At 36.5% G+C, this 14,365-nt stretch overlaps 1 protein-coding gene across 1 annotated transcript in view; it reads right to left on the bottom strand.

Moving 5' to 3' along the window:
- The window catches only part of LOC136829427 (uncharacterized), a 102,083-nt gene that overhangs the window by 58,339 nt on the left and 29,379 nt on the right, over positions 1-14,365 (bottom strand). The gene's annotated exons all lie outside the window — the stretch shown is intronic.

Raw genomic sequence — 14,365 nt, 5'->3', positions numbered from 1 at the left:
TATATATATACATAAATATACATACACAAATACACACACATATAATATATAATACACACTATATATATATATGTGTGCGTGTGTCTGTGTCAGTTTGCATATATGTATATGCGTGTGCATGTGTTCATATACACAGAAGCATACACGCATGGTTACCAAGTCTCCTCCCGTGGCTTGATGGTTGGCCCGCATGGGGTTGACAACGGTAAACACACTTCAGTGGAAAGAAACTTAAACCTGGTCGATTTTCGCATTTGTGATAACGTAACGCAACCATTCTCTTCTGCTCTATGGTGGACAGCTGACTCACTGCCTCTTTCAGGATTTAAAGGAGCACAAAAGAAACAATGCTGATTTGATTATACTACATATGTATATATACTGTATATAGAAAATTTAATATATATATATATATATATATATATATATATATATATATATATACTATATATAGAAAATTTATATATTTATATATATATACAGTATACATATATACGCATATATATATACATATATACGTACAATACGTGTATATACATACATTTTATATACATTTTATTGATACATATATTTTTATATATATGTATCTATAATTCATCCTAATATCAATTCTAAAATGAAATTAAAATACACTTGTTTGTGAAAATACAAAGAATTAGAATATACTGATCTATATTGTTGTGTACAAAAAAAACTTTATTACGTTTCCTATGAAGCGACCTGTCAGATTTCCAACATTAAATTTCTTTCAAGGTAAGCCTGTCCCTTTTATTTACCACTTGACAAATACAAGCTCCTCAGCGTCAAACTCGTCGCGTAGGCTACAATTAACATCCCCTAAAACACTATCTTTCACCAACTCTGACTTGGGAAAACCTATAATCACTCTTGGAACTTTTCCCAACATACTGCACAATAAAACACGGAAGTGCGCAGTCGTTAATAATAAAAACAGTCTTCATATAATTCGAACTAAGCTGATAATTTGCTCAGTCGCCGCTCTGCATAGTCATAAGTTCACAACGAATAACAAAAGACGACTATAATCCACAATCATTACGATTATTATTCTTTTACGGTTCGGCCGTCCAGACAAAATGAGTGAACCTGATATGATGACCCTTTTATCTTTTGAAGACAATGAAAACTGTGCATTAAAGGACATCAATACACGAAGATACATTAATACATCAAGAGAAACAATAGAATTTTAATATTATCAAACAAAAGCAGGAAATGTCCTAAGATCTCGCAACGGGGGGACTAGAAACAAGATACCTAGATTTTACAGGTACATACGCAAGAATCTGGTACTTGGTATTTGAAACAAGGCCAGAACAAGTTTCCGGGGAGTTTCCCCAGGGTCCTTTGTTTCACTAGTTTAGCAAGTGAACGAGAAATAATTGTTACCGTTTAGTTTACACTGATGGTTAATGTAAAGTGGAGGTGTTAACGACAGGAATTACTGAATGTCAAATTGCTCTCTCAAATTTCAAAGCAAGATACAACGATCAAGTGTTGCAGTGTAAACCCAAGGTCTGGACTTCACAATGGAACTGGGGAAATTATAAATACACTTCTTTGAAAATACTAAGAGGAAAATTCCTAAAACGGTTACGTCAAGACCCGCGAGCATCGTAAAAGAATTGCAGCATTATCAGCCCTTTCTCATTTCTTTCTCTCAGCGTTCAGTTCCTTTTGGCGGATGCATAAATGACATGTCATGCCACACATACATAACGCATATCACAGTCGTATCATTCGATTACTACTCACAATGCAAGAAATGGTGAACCAACGGATTGCATGAACGAGGGAAGTGAATCGGATGAAGAAGTCGAGAAGAATGGGAAAGACAAAGGTGGGAGACAAACTGTCTCGTTCGTTCGTTCGTTCGTTCGTTCGAGAGAGAGAGAGAGAGAGAGAGAGAGAGAGAGAGAGAGAGAGAGAGAGAGACTCTCTGTTCACACTATGTTGGTCGCTCTTATAATACGGGTGGTTGGCAAACCGATAGGTAATAAATAAACCATAACAGACAGTCCAGCCGCCCACGATGGACGAATAACATGAAAGATTTGTATGCATCCTTCTCCCGTTACAGAGTTATTTGAGCAATTAATTGCACTAGCATGTTTTCATGGGGTAACACTTGTAAGTTTAAATCCTCTTCCTCCACATTTTTTTTCATCTATTTTTGGGATATTCAATTTACACACATGCGACTCTACGGCAAAATTTTCAAAATTCTTGTTTGAGTCAAGAAATGAAGCATTATTTTACATATTACTTACAAGTTGATTTATTGCTCTAGAGAAGAAAATATAGTTTTGAACATGAAGATGAGCGTAAATCACTAAAAAGGGTCTAAATAATCAATAAAGTCTACAACCCCTACTAAATTTCGCGTTCGGTGCCAGCGCATGCTATAACTCCCCCACAATGTTGTTTACATTTATAAACTAAATTCTCTCTACAACTAAAATTCTCGAGAGTGAAAAGGTGTGCTATCTAATTAACTTGCCAGAAGAATAAGATTGATCCAATAAAATTCACTAATGTTTCGATACGGAACTAATCAAAATGTTCAATGACAGTGTAAAATTTCGAGTTCTAAGACCGCCTGACAGAAACATGCAGCGTTAGGAATCAGTACAATAAAAACGCAAGCTCAATGAATCCAAGCAGAAGATACAGACGATTATCAATAGAAGATGTGATTTTTCAGTATAATTTCAGCATGTCGGCCAACTCATTCAACATTCACAAGCGTTTATTTGTCTGTTGGAATTCTCAACACGAGAAATCTATTCATAGCAATTTTAACCATTTCGACACACAATAACTCTACTTACGTTTTTCTTTCAAAATGTCATTAAGCCAATTCCGGTTTTACAGTGAACAAAGATATTTTCCAGGGGGTTTTGCTTGTCACATTACGTTGCTTATATATATATATATATATATATATATATATATATATATATATATATATATATTATATATAATATATATATATATATATATATATATCCACTTACATATATTTATATATAACCAATGAATATTTACCAATGAACTTTATTTAAAAAATATGATACACTAACGAGCCTGAAACACCTGCTAATGCACACACTGAATGATAACGATTTTGAATGATAATATATAAACAGTACAGCTAAACTGGTGAAACATTAAATATATAAAAAAAATCAATAATGGCTCTCAAAACTACCAACGAAAATTATCTCCATTTCCTTTATGGCCGAGCCTTCCACCTATATGGTACTCTCACAAAAAAAGAGAGAGAGAGAAAAAAAGACATTCGAAGCGTGAACGAGGAAAACAGGCAGCGCGCATGCGTGCGTCATCGCAGCATGGTTAAAAAGCGCTTTCAGACCAAACAATCCGTGTATGATTGACATAGGCACGAGCTAAATACACCTACACAGCTTTGTCACACAAGCTGCCATACATGGATCTCTCTCTCTCTCTCTCTCTCTCTCTCTCTCTCTCTCTCTCTCTCTCTCAATCTCAACGTAGCATTTCACTTTTTTTCAGACTCGCGCAGCAGATGGAAAACTGCAACATATCAATCAGAGCTGTTCCAGCATTTGGACCTGCCATTTACAGCGATCAATATAACCCTCGCAACCGCAGACCTTTCCCTCAAAGAACCACAACAGTTATATGGTAACGAAGGTATCACTGAGCCACTTTTCAGCTTTGTTTTTCCCCTTGAATGACGTTTTTCTTCAGCGACAGAGGAAAGCAAAGACGTATCTCGTCATAAATGATGCCCTGACGTGGTTTTTATCAAGAATAACAATATCGTTCTTTACGCATTTTACACGGACGTTTTACGCGTGCGATGCGTAGGGCCAGTCAGTACGTTCGTTAAAAGGGGCGTCATTATACCACCTCCGTTACGAATAAAATCTGCTTCAACTTTTTAATGCCACGAACATCATTGCAAACTGGATAACTGTTAAGTCCCGTACAATAATCAAATGCCAAACACTGAAATTGGTTCCGGTGAAACTGTCAGCGAGCAGAATCACAACCCGAAACAGACTTGACATACCTCAGCGTCTGTGGACTGCAAGGATGGAAAATAAAAACTCCTATTCAAACAACAAATTCACGCACGAATATTAATGGACAACTTTACTGCTTTTGATCTTCTATGCAAGGGAGTAATATATTGTGATGAAAATTATGAAAACTTGGGGGATTATATGTTCCAATCAGAGAGATCGGTCAGTAAACAATATTTACCTAGACAATAACTATATACATACATATGCACAAACAGTTATATATATATATATATATATATATATATATATATATATATATATATATATATATATATATATATATATATGTGTGTGTGTGTGTATATGTGTGTGTTGTGTTCACATCGCTTCCCCAACGTTGGAATGCTCACGTGACTAGCTGGAGAACCAATTCCGGTTAGCTCTAAAATGGGGACACCTTTTCTGCATAAGGGACTCATCCACGACATCAGCACATTAAATAACCCTATTGCTTAACACCACTCTGGAAGGTCATTCAACTGAAGATGAACACGACAAGGAAATGTGAAATTTCCCGTCGCTCCAACAACTATGACGCATCAAGTAGAAACACATTTCCACGAATTTTCAGATCAGAGGAACTTAAAAAGTTTCCCAATACTTTACGCTCTTGCAATTCATGGTTGAAAAAATGAAACATGATAATCAAATATTACCCATCTTTGCAATTTCAATATGTACAGCAATGCTTCACCTGTGTTGATCATTCAGAAGTGACACGATTAGGCTAATCTGTTGCTTTTGTCAAACAATTTAACGGGGAGAAAAATGTCACTATCATAAAAACACTTGGTTCTGCCAGTAAGCTGCTACTAATACTCACACCATCTTAACTCTGAACAAATAATCTGATGTATATGTATATGTATATATATATATATATATATATATATATATATATATATATATATATATATATATATATATATATATATATATATATATATATATATATATATATATATATATATATAGAGAGAGAGAGAGAGAGAGAGAGAGAGAGAGAGAGAGAGAGAGAGAGAGAGAGAGAGAGAGAGAGAGAGAGAGAGAGAGAGAGAGAGAGACTTATCATCTCATTAATAACCACAGTTTTACATAGCCTTTATTTCTTGGGCATGTAAAACTGGAGTACTATTTTAAAACCGGGAATAGCGTATCAGTGTTTAGAAAAAAATAGGGTCTTCAATTTGTTGTCCTATCTACGATACTTAAAAAAATTAACCACAAAATTGAAAATGATTAAAATATAATACAAATTCTCTGTAGATGTGGTTATCGACTTTCATTTTGCGGTTACCCGTCATGCTGAGGCTTAAAATCATCTTATTCTGAAAGAATTTTCGCCTTGAAAGAATTTTTTTTTAACCTGGGTAGTTTATAACTGCCTTTAAAAACCTAAGAATTTCTATTACTACTACAATATTACCAGCACACACATACGCTGTTAATGGCATAAATGAATTTTATCTTAAAAAAAAAGAATAACACAAGAAAGTCGTAACTGCATGAATTTCTGTGAATTTTTTTAGCCCTAAAGCCTCTGGCTCAACAATGACAATATTCGCGTGTACACAATTTGACAGAGGCAGCAACGCGCAAGCGATGTCGGGTCGGGAGACAAGATATGCGCAGTGACGTCACACAGTGGTTATCGTTCCAGCGTGAAAACCTTAAATCACGAAGATTCAAGGACTATTCGTGGGATCTATAGCGGCGGTGAGTCAGCAGGGAGTCGCAGATGTGACTCAGAACACCATTGCAATATTCAGCAGCCGTACAGAAAGCCGATTCGAGCTCACTTTTAGATTTCGATTCTTTGTTCACCGCAGGAGATTCGTACTGCGTGGTTACATGTTTAAATTTAGGGCTCTTTGAAGTGCGATAACATGGAAGCCTGGTAACAAGAACACCTCAGAGATGACAAAAATTCGGTCCATTTTCCGTGTCAAGTCCGTGTTGGAGCACTAAAGCAATTCTGCCCTAAAACGGGAGACTGCAGTATCTGCAAAAATACAAAACTGAGGAAAATGGTAAATATTCCCTTGCCTTACTACTGATTTTGCAGATACTGCTAATGAGACCCCCTAAATACTATAGTGGAAAGCATTGGCGAATCATTCTGAAACTGCAGTAACTTGTGTATTGTGTATTAGTGTTCCCTGCGCCCAACAGGTGGCATATCTCAATTTTGAAAATTTTGCAAATACGGTACTGCAGTTTTCCGTTTTTATGTCTCTAGGCTTAGTTATGCAATAATATTTGTGACCAAACAGAAATGCAATGTGATTTAATAAAGTGATTTTAGGCAATTTTTAAATGTAACCGATATTTTGACCAAACAGAAATGCAAACTGATTTAATAAATGATTTTATAATTTTTAAACTTATAAGTCTTTAAGTATGGTATATATACAATATATACACACATATATATACACACATATATATATATATATTAATTTTGAAATAAACGGAGCACATTATATCTATTTTCTTCTTGGGGTTTAGAAATCTTCATAACGCTGTTGTATTCTTTCCTCTGAGTTACAATACAAAATGTTTTGAGATGTACCCTGCCTAACACGGCAAAGCGTTTCACGACCGTTAATCTTACGGTACCTAAAGCACGTTTAGTATGGTTAACTCTTCATGCAAAACTCAATTTACATACAAATATGAATATGTCAATTTTTCAAATCATTAAACAAGCAATATTTTACCCACCATGAGGATAACATTAATGAAACAATTTATACGTAATAACATTTCAGGAGGTTGTAACAAGGAAGTGCGTCGCTTACGATCTCAGTACAAGGATGCTCAAACGCAGCCTTCACGGGCAACACACTACTGTGACACCTGACGGCTCTTCGTCAACCCAACGGACTATGGCGGTGATCTAAAAGAAATCGTGTTCCCACCAACAGCTACTCCTTTTAAATAACTCCTTTCTTGAGTGAATTTAAGTTTATTTCATCGACAGATCTACAAAGGTCTAAAGAATGGGCGGAAGAAAAATAATCTTAGCTGCTTTCTTTCTGCAAGTGATAACGGGATTCTTTACACTGCTTCTTCAGTCGAGAAAATGAAAAGCTCAGCTGTTATCATGAATATTATGCATATATACTACATGTGTTCTATTCACTAGGTCTACATATAACAACATTTATCAACCGTAAATCAGTCCTTGAAGGAATTGTTTCTAAATGCCAATTGTATCCATAAACGATTATTCTCATTTCGAACTCTTCTGGCTTACAGTGCTACTATAGAGGTACACACTATAACCAGATATATGGCTTCAAGTGCTAGTACAGAGGTACACGCTATGATCAGACATTACGTAACAAACACGAAATAAAAAGATGGCGTTGGAAAACAGTACTTGAGACTCAACCAGATGAACTCGAGCGCCACATTTCTTCATGAAGAGGCCAAACAATAAAACGCTCGCTGGAATGCCTTCATGAACTATTCTCTAGTAATGACACTGGTTCTTCTCGTAAAAGCAAAAATTTGTTCGTTCGTTAATCGCGTCTCACAAATGAACGACGATCCTGAAGAGACCACCGGCGGCGCTTAACGGTCTCGAGTGATCGTTATTGTCTCTCTGTCTCTCTCCCTCTCTTTATGACTTCCATTCTGCCCCTGAAATGGTGCGTTGTATACCTGCAGTCCATCCGGGCATTGTTTGAACTCGGGTAGATTACTCTGCTTCGTTCCAAATTACGAGGAAAATACGGACACTTTTCAAGTCAGTATGTTCTTACGAATGCGCAAACTCGCGCAAGTTCCCAGGCTGGAGTAACAGAACCAAAGGTTATCGACGCATTCAATGACACATTGGATTCATTTTCCACTGGCTCCTTGAGAGAGAGAGAGAGAGAGAGAGAGAGAGAGAGAGAGAGAGAGAGAGAGAGAGAGAGAGTGAGGATCATCTTGCAATGGAGTGGTTTAAATTGTAATCAAGTCGATTTTTGTCAAACTATGCATATTAGGAAACTTTCAAAGTAATTTACGAATTTTAAGCTGAAAATCACCCAAGCTGCAATGAAAATCAAAAATCACAAGGAGTATATTAATCCGGTCACGACTTTTATCTAAGTGATATATTTAAGATGTAAAATAAGTCACACTTTTGGTATAAAAGCTCACGACCTTTCCTAATATATCGTGTAAACTTCTTTGAATACTGAAAATCTTCCAATTAGTAGGGAGGTATGGAATGTGGGAATATGGGCCCTGGTGCCCACAATATAACTCCTTGCAGTATCCCAAGTTGGGAATCTTCTCTACATCCAAGATGGATGGGGATCCGTACAATGATACTGATCATTACTGATCCCTCTGATAGTGAGTTGTGTTTTGGATAGTGACATAGGATATATAGAGTGACCCATCACTTCACTATCTACCATTCACTGTTAACTAGAGGCGTAAAACAAGTAGCATAACGTTTATCAGACCATGACCAAAATTAAATTGGTTCGACAAAAGTTCAGAACTCGTATTCAGAGAATAAAAACAAATCTGCCAGTCATTACGACTGAAAAGACACCAGAAACAATTAACTCCAACAACAATCGATCCATGCAAACTAAAAAACAAAGTTCATGATATCGAAAAATCAATGAAAGCTGAATGAGTATCTCTATTGTACTCTTTCCGACCGAAATACAAAAACCGAAATGTCAGAGACCCAAATATTCTATCGATGGTAAAGCAATTCATTCCCACGTACAAAAAAAAAAGTGTCAAGAAAAAGTAAAGTGAAATTAATTGGATTCGGACGAAGGTGCAGGTAACGGCGGTGAAATGAACTGCTAGCAGTTGTATGGGAGAAGACGATGAACCGAAAGCAAGAAGGAAAACGCAAGCAAAAGAAAAGGTCAATCTGAACTTCTCTGACACTGGATAACCGTTGAAAGAAGCGAAGTCACGTACAAGAAGTGGACCAAGCGCTGGCCAAGACACTGCGGGTCAAAGGCCAAAAAACAGCCTAACGGATTTTTGTGAATAAGCCCGTAGCCTGAAATAACGTTCTGAGTTATTTCACACTTTTCAGGTTTATTTTTCCTAAGAAGTGATACAAATAAGGAGAATGCTCCTCTTTCCAGCCAACGACCTCTTTTGACTTGAAAGAGCACCCTTTATTCAATCCGGTGAAAATCCGCTGAATGTGTAGACAAGAATTAAACGTCTAACAGATCTACAGTTGAATTTTGATTGCAGTCAGTCAATTCAGTTAAACATTACACGCTTTCACATGCTGACGTCTTCTGAATTCTGATGTATAGGTCTTACCTTCTATTCCCTCACATTTATTTAGTCATCCCCTTTCCCTGTAACTTATCTCTCTCTCTCTCAGGCGGATTTTCCTATGGAACCGTCTTGGGTTTATAGTCTGTAGTCTGTTTATAAAGGTTTTCAGCTGAGCTTAACCTAAAATCTCTCGCAGCTTCTGCAGTAACCCAAATTTCTTGGTTCATTGGTACCAAAAACACAGGCACAGGGGAACCAATGTCGATTCACTGAAAATCCGATTACTACCAAGTAATTCTTTTGAAACTGAAAATTTTTAAGTCTTGTTTTCGGCAAAGGAAAGGCTTGGATGCACGTACTCAATCCAAGCAAAGCGGAGCAAATTCGTGTGAAATTCAAGACACTGAAGCTGTGTGGCTGGAGGAAGAAAAAAAAAAAAAAAAAAAAAAAAAAGGACTTTATTTCCGTATTGTATAAAAGAGACGGTACATAACGGAATCCTTTAATTGAGAAATGCATGTGCAGGGTCAAATAAGCGCTACTTAGGAACTTGAGTCATTTTCATTACACAGCAGTATTCCATATATATTTTACATATATAAAGCTTTTTTATTTATCTTATATATATATATATATATATATATATATATATATATATATATATAATTATATATATATGTATATATGTATATAAGTATATATACATACATATATATATATATATATATATATACATTACATACACACATATACACATATATATATATATATATATATATATATATATATATATATATATATATATATCATATATAGCCTATATATATATATATATATATAATACTTCTGCACGCACTGAATAGTGCATACAATCGTGCTCCATATGTGGGCTATTACCTCTCTCGGTTTAGAATTCACAGGTGTGGGTTTCGTGCATCCAATAGGGGCTACACACGTGTGTGTGTGTGTGTGTGTGTGCACACCGAATCTGCCTCGGCTACACTTCCATCAACGCTATACGCACGTCCGACGCTGACTCACCCACAATTTATTATGCTGCCAGACCGAAAAGCAGGGAGGACCCTCCACCCCCTCCATCATCACTTCCCTTATACTAAATCTCCCTTAATGCTTACACATACAGCCCCTGCCATATCCACCCACTTCTATTACCAGTTATTCCCTAGTAGCATTCCGTAACCCCCTACAATATTCGACATAACCGTACATTCTCTCACGTTAGCCTCTTTTTACACAAACACACACACACACACACACACATATATGTGTGCGCGCGCGCGCGTAAATAGGAAAATATTTTAATGGCTATATAATAACTACGCGAATAATTACTGAATGGGAGGATATAAGACATATTAGCATACCTACAATGTGTGTGTGTGTGTGTGTGTGTGTGCGTGCTTGCTTGCTTCCTTCCGCGTTAATCACACCAACTGCGTTGACCACCTCTTGATAATACCCACCTGAATTTCCCGGACACATGCAAATTCGATAACATGCAATCTTACACATGTGCGTCTGGGAGAGCTTCTGAAGTCTAAATTTGCACACACGAGGGAGAGCACAGATGTACTCATACTACTGTTCGCTAGTTTTGCATTAAGTAAACTTCTGGGTATCATGATTTACGTTACGTTCATAGTCTTTCGCCCCAAAAAACATTGTTCCCCTGATTATGTACCGTAACGCAATTCCTATAATTTGCCAGTTCCCGTAACTCATATATGCTGGTGGAAGAATCGAAAAAAGACGCCATTTAATACATCCAGTAATTTTAACCACTCTGTCAGATTACAGCTCTCTCTCTCTCTCTCTCTCTCTCTCTCTCGGTGTACCGGGAGATCGCACATCACAAAAAGAGTTGTATTTTATCACGGGCAATGCACACTTTCACTATTGTTCTGCCTTTTGTCACATCCGCTTCCAATAATATGTAGAGCTCATTACCTCTTCCACCGCCGGCCTAAATTACGCCCATGGTTACGATTAAAAATTATATCACTCATAGCGGAAACCTACTGCAAAAGAATCCATATTTTACTTAGCAAGGGGAAAATTTTGCAAGGCAGAAATATACCAACCTTGTGAATAAAAACCAAAAATAAAAGCACCAGCAAATGCATTTGTTTTCCAGTGCAATTCCCAAAATCTGAAGACAAATGCGCATAGGCTATATACGGATCCTCAGTGATCTCTCCCTGAATTACGGTACAAATCAGACAATTAAAAAAAATCACAACAGTTAAGACAACGACGCATTCATGAACTGAAGCCCATGCAGACTCTCATTCACAGGTGCTTCCAGCTAGAAACATACTTCAAAGAATCGATATCTGGAATAGTGCTTGGGTCAAGAACATCTGTGCACACCGCAGCTTTCACAAGGCACAGTTTCCGCTAAGTTGCACAAAAACGGTGAGAGAGAGAGAGAGAGAGAGAGAGAGAGAGAGAGAGAGAGAGAGAGAGAGAGAGAGAGATCAACACAAAAGGATAAACAAAAATGACTACACTTTCTACTGTAATAAAACCACAGCACGTACATGCGCAAGGGCGCAGGCGTACAAACATGAAATCTGGTCTTGGGCTTAAACCGTATCAGGGCAAAAGATGGATAAATTAATTACTCGTTAAGGCATTATAATCTCAACAGCATTCATATATACGCTTGCGATGAAAAACGTATCAAGAACATTTCTTTCGTGATGCAGACAAGTAAATTACTATATCTATTAATGGTAATTGGATTTCACATCTTGCAAATTACAATGGCATGGAAATCTATAGGCCATATCGTGGCTTTTATTTGCAATTCTGAGCTGGAAAAATGTGACCTAAAACTCTATAGAATGAGTGAACAAAAACTATAATAAAGTACTACTGTTGATAAGCAACTTATGGACACAATGTTTATATTAAAATAATAGATAGCCTATATAACTGCACCATCAGCATTTTTAAAAGCAATCAACGCGTAGGTTATGTCTAAGAACATTTTTGTGCACCATAAAAAAGCCAAATTTCGAATTACAAATGAATAAGCCACATAAAATGGGAGTGTTTCCTCTCTCTCTCTCTCTCTCTCTCTCTCTCTCTCTCTCTCTCTCTCTCTCTCTCTCTCTCTCTTGCTGATCCTGATCTGGTTGGCTTGGACTGAGCTGTTAAGCTCAGGACAGCATGACAGACTGTGGTGTGAAAACTGCAAATTTCCACTTCTGTAAATGTCCTTCTTTTTAAGTCTTTCTCAATAGTAAAATGAAGTGCAACACATTGTAAGTAAATATATATATATTATATATATATATACATATTATATACATATACATATGTATATGTATATAATATATATACACACATACATATATACATATTATATATTCAATCATTTCAACTAGGCTAACATTCTTACCATTTGGGCTCATCTGCGCATTTTAACCCTTTTATTCTTACTTTCGAGAAAGAGACTTGGCTGATACATTCCAACCTTAACTCTCTCTCTCTCTCTCTGGATAGATACATACATACATACATAGACAGATAGATAGATAGATGTATATAAACAAACTTTTAATGCTTTGGCAACTGTGAGCAAGGTGGAACAAACACTAAGCAACACAACACTTCCCCCTCACCCCAACCCTTCCGAGAGAGAGAGAGAGAGAGAGAGAGAGAGAGAGAGAGAGAGAGAGAGAGAGAGAGAGAGAGAGAGAGGCTAAAATTTCTAATTTTCATTAGGTATCACCTTCTCACGAACCCTTCCTTCCTTCGCAGGATGTCAACAGTCAGCCGAAAGGCTTCACTCCAGTCCCTGTCAAAAACGCTGTCGCTATGAATTCAAACTTGCTTTCAAGTGTCTGGAGTTCGTAATAGCTTAAATTCTACCATCCAAGAATCGCTCTCCTTTGGAGACTTATTCTACAGCGTGGATATAATTTTTCTAAATATAGCATTAATTTTATGGAGACTTGCAGACGGTTCAAATAATCATTACTTATATTGCTATTATTATTCCAACAATCTAAAAAAAAAACATATCTCAACGCTAATCAGATAAGATGCTATGGGAAGCCAACAGTGACGAACTAGTCGACCTCGAGAACACAAAAAAAAAAAAAACGTATAACAAAAACAGCCCCACCAATAAAAATGAAGATTTCAATATAAGAGTTCTACTTTGATTTGGGCCTCAAATGCTGGTATATTTCCGGCCAAGATCGATCATCTTGTGACAAACGTGCGTACGAAACACTAAAGCGAGTGCGAAACCGTGATTAAAAAAAAACAAAAAACCTCGTGTAAAACGAGTCTCCAGAACAAGGAAGCCAAAGGGAAGTGATTAGCCTATATGATGACCGGCCTCTGGCGACATGAAAACGGGACAAGAGGTAATATGAGGGACAAGAGGTAATACGAGGAACAAAGAAACGCAGACCGAACGGACGTTCTGTATTGAGTGTTCATGAGGGATTACTCTACGTGGGTTTTAAAACTTAGGCTCATATCCCTGTCCTTTATACCTGACCAAGTAAAGTGGGAAATTGAATGCTGCTGGCATTTCGTGGCATACTGTAACACTGTTGGCGCACTCTGTTGAAAGGAGACTGTCATACACACATCTAATTATATATATATATATATATATATATATATATATATATATATATATATATATATATATATATATATATATATATATATAAACACACATAAATATATATATATAATATATATATATATATATATATATATATATATATATATATATACAAACAAAATAAACCCTCAGGAACATTAGAAACAAAGGATGGACAAAAACCTAAACAATGGCAAAATCACATGCTAAATCCAGTGATACGATTGCAATACCACCAAATCTAAATCTAGTCTGGGAAGTCACTCCTTTATGTGGAGGGCATTATTCCACTGGCCAGATCAAATCACGGCATGGTTTTAATTCTAAAAGTCAAACTAACCAAAGGTGAATTGTT

This window comes from Macrobrachium rosenbergii, chromosome 4 (assembly GCF_040412425.1).
Source record: "Macrobrachium rosenbergii isolate ZJJX-2024 chromosome 4, ASM4041242v1, whole genome shotgun sequence".
Classification (NCBI taxonomy): Eukaryota; Metazoa; Arthropoda; class Malacostraca; order Decapoda; family Palaemonidae; genus Macrobrachium; species Macrobrachium rosenbergii.
This window is presented reverse-complemented; position numbering and strand designations above follow the sequence as displayed.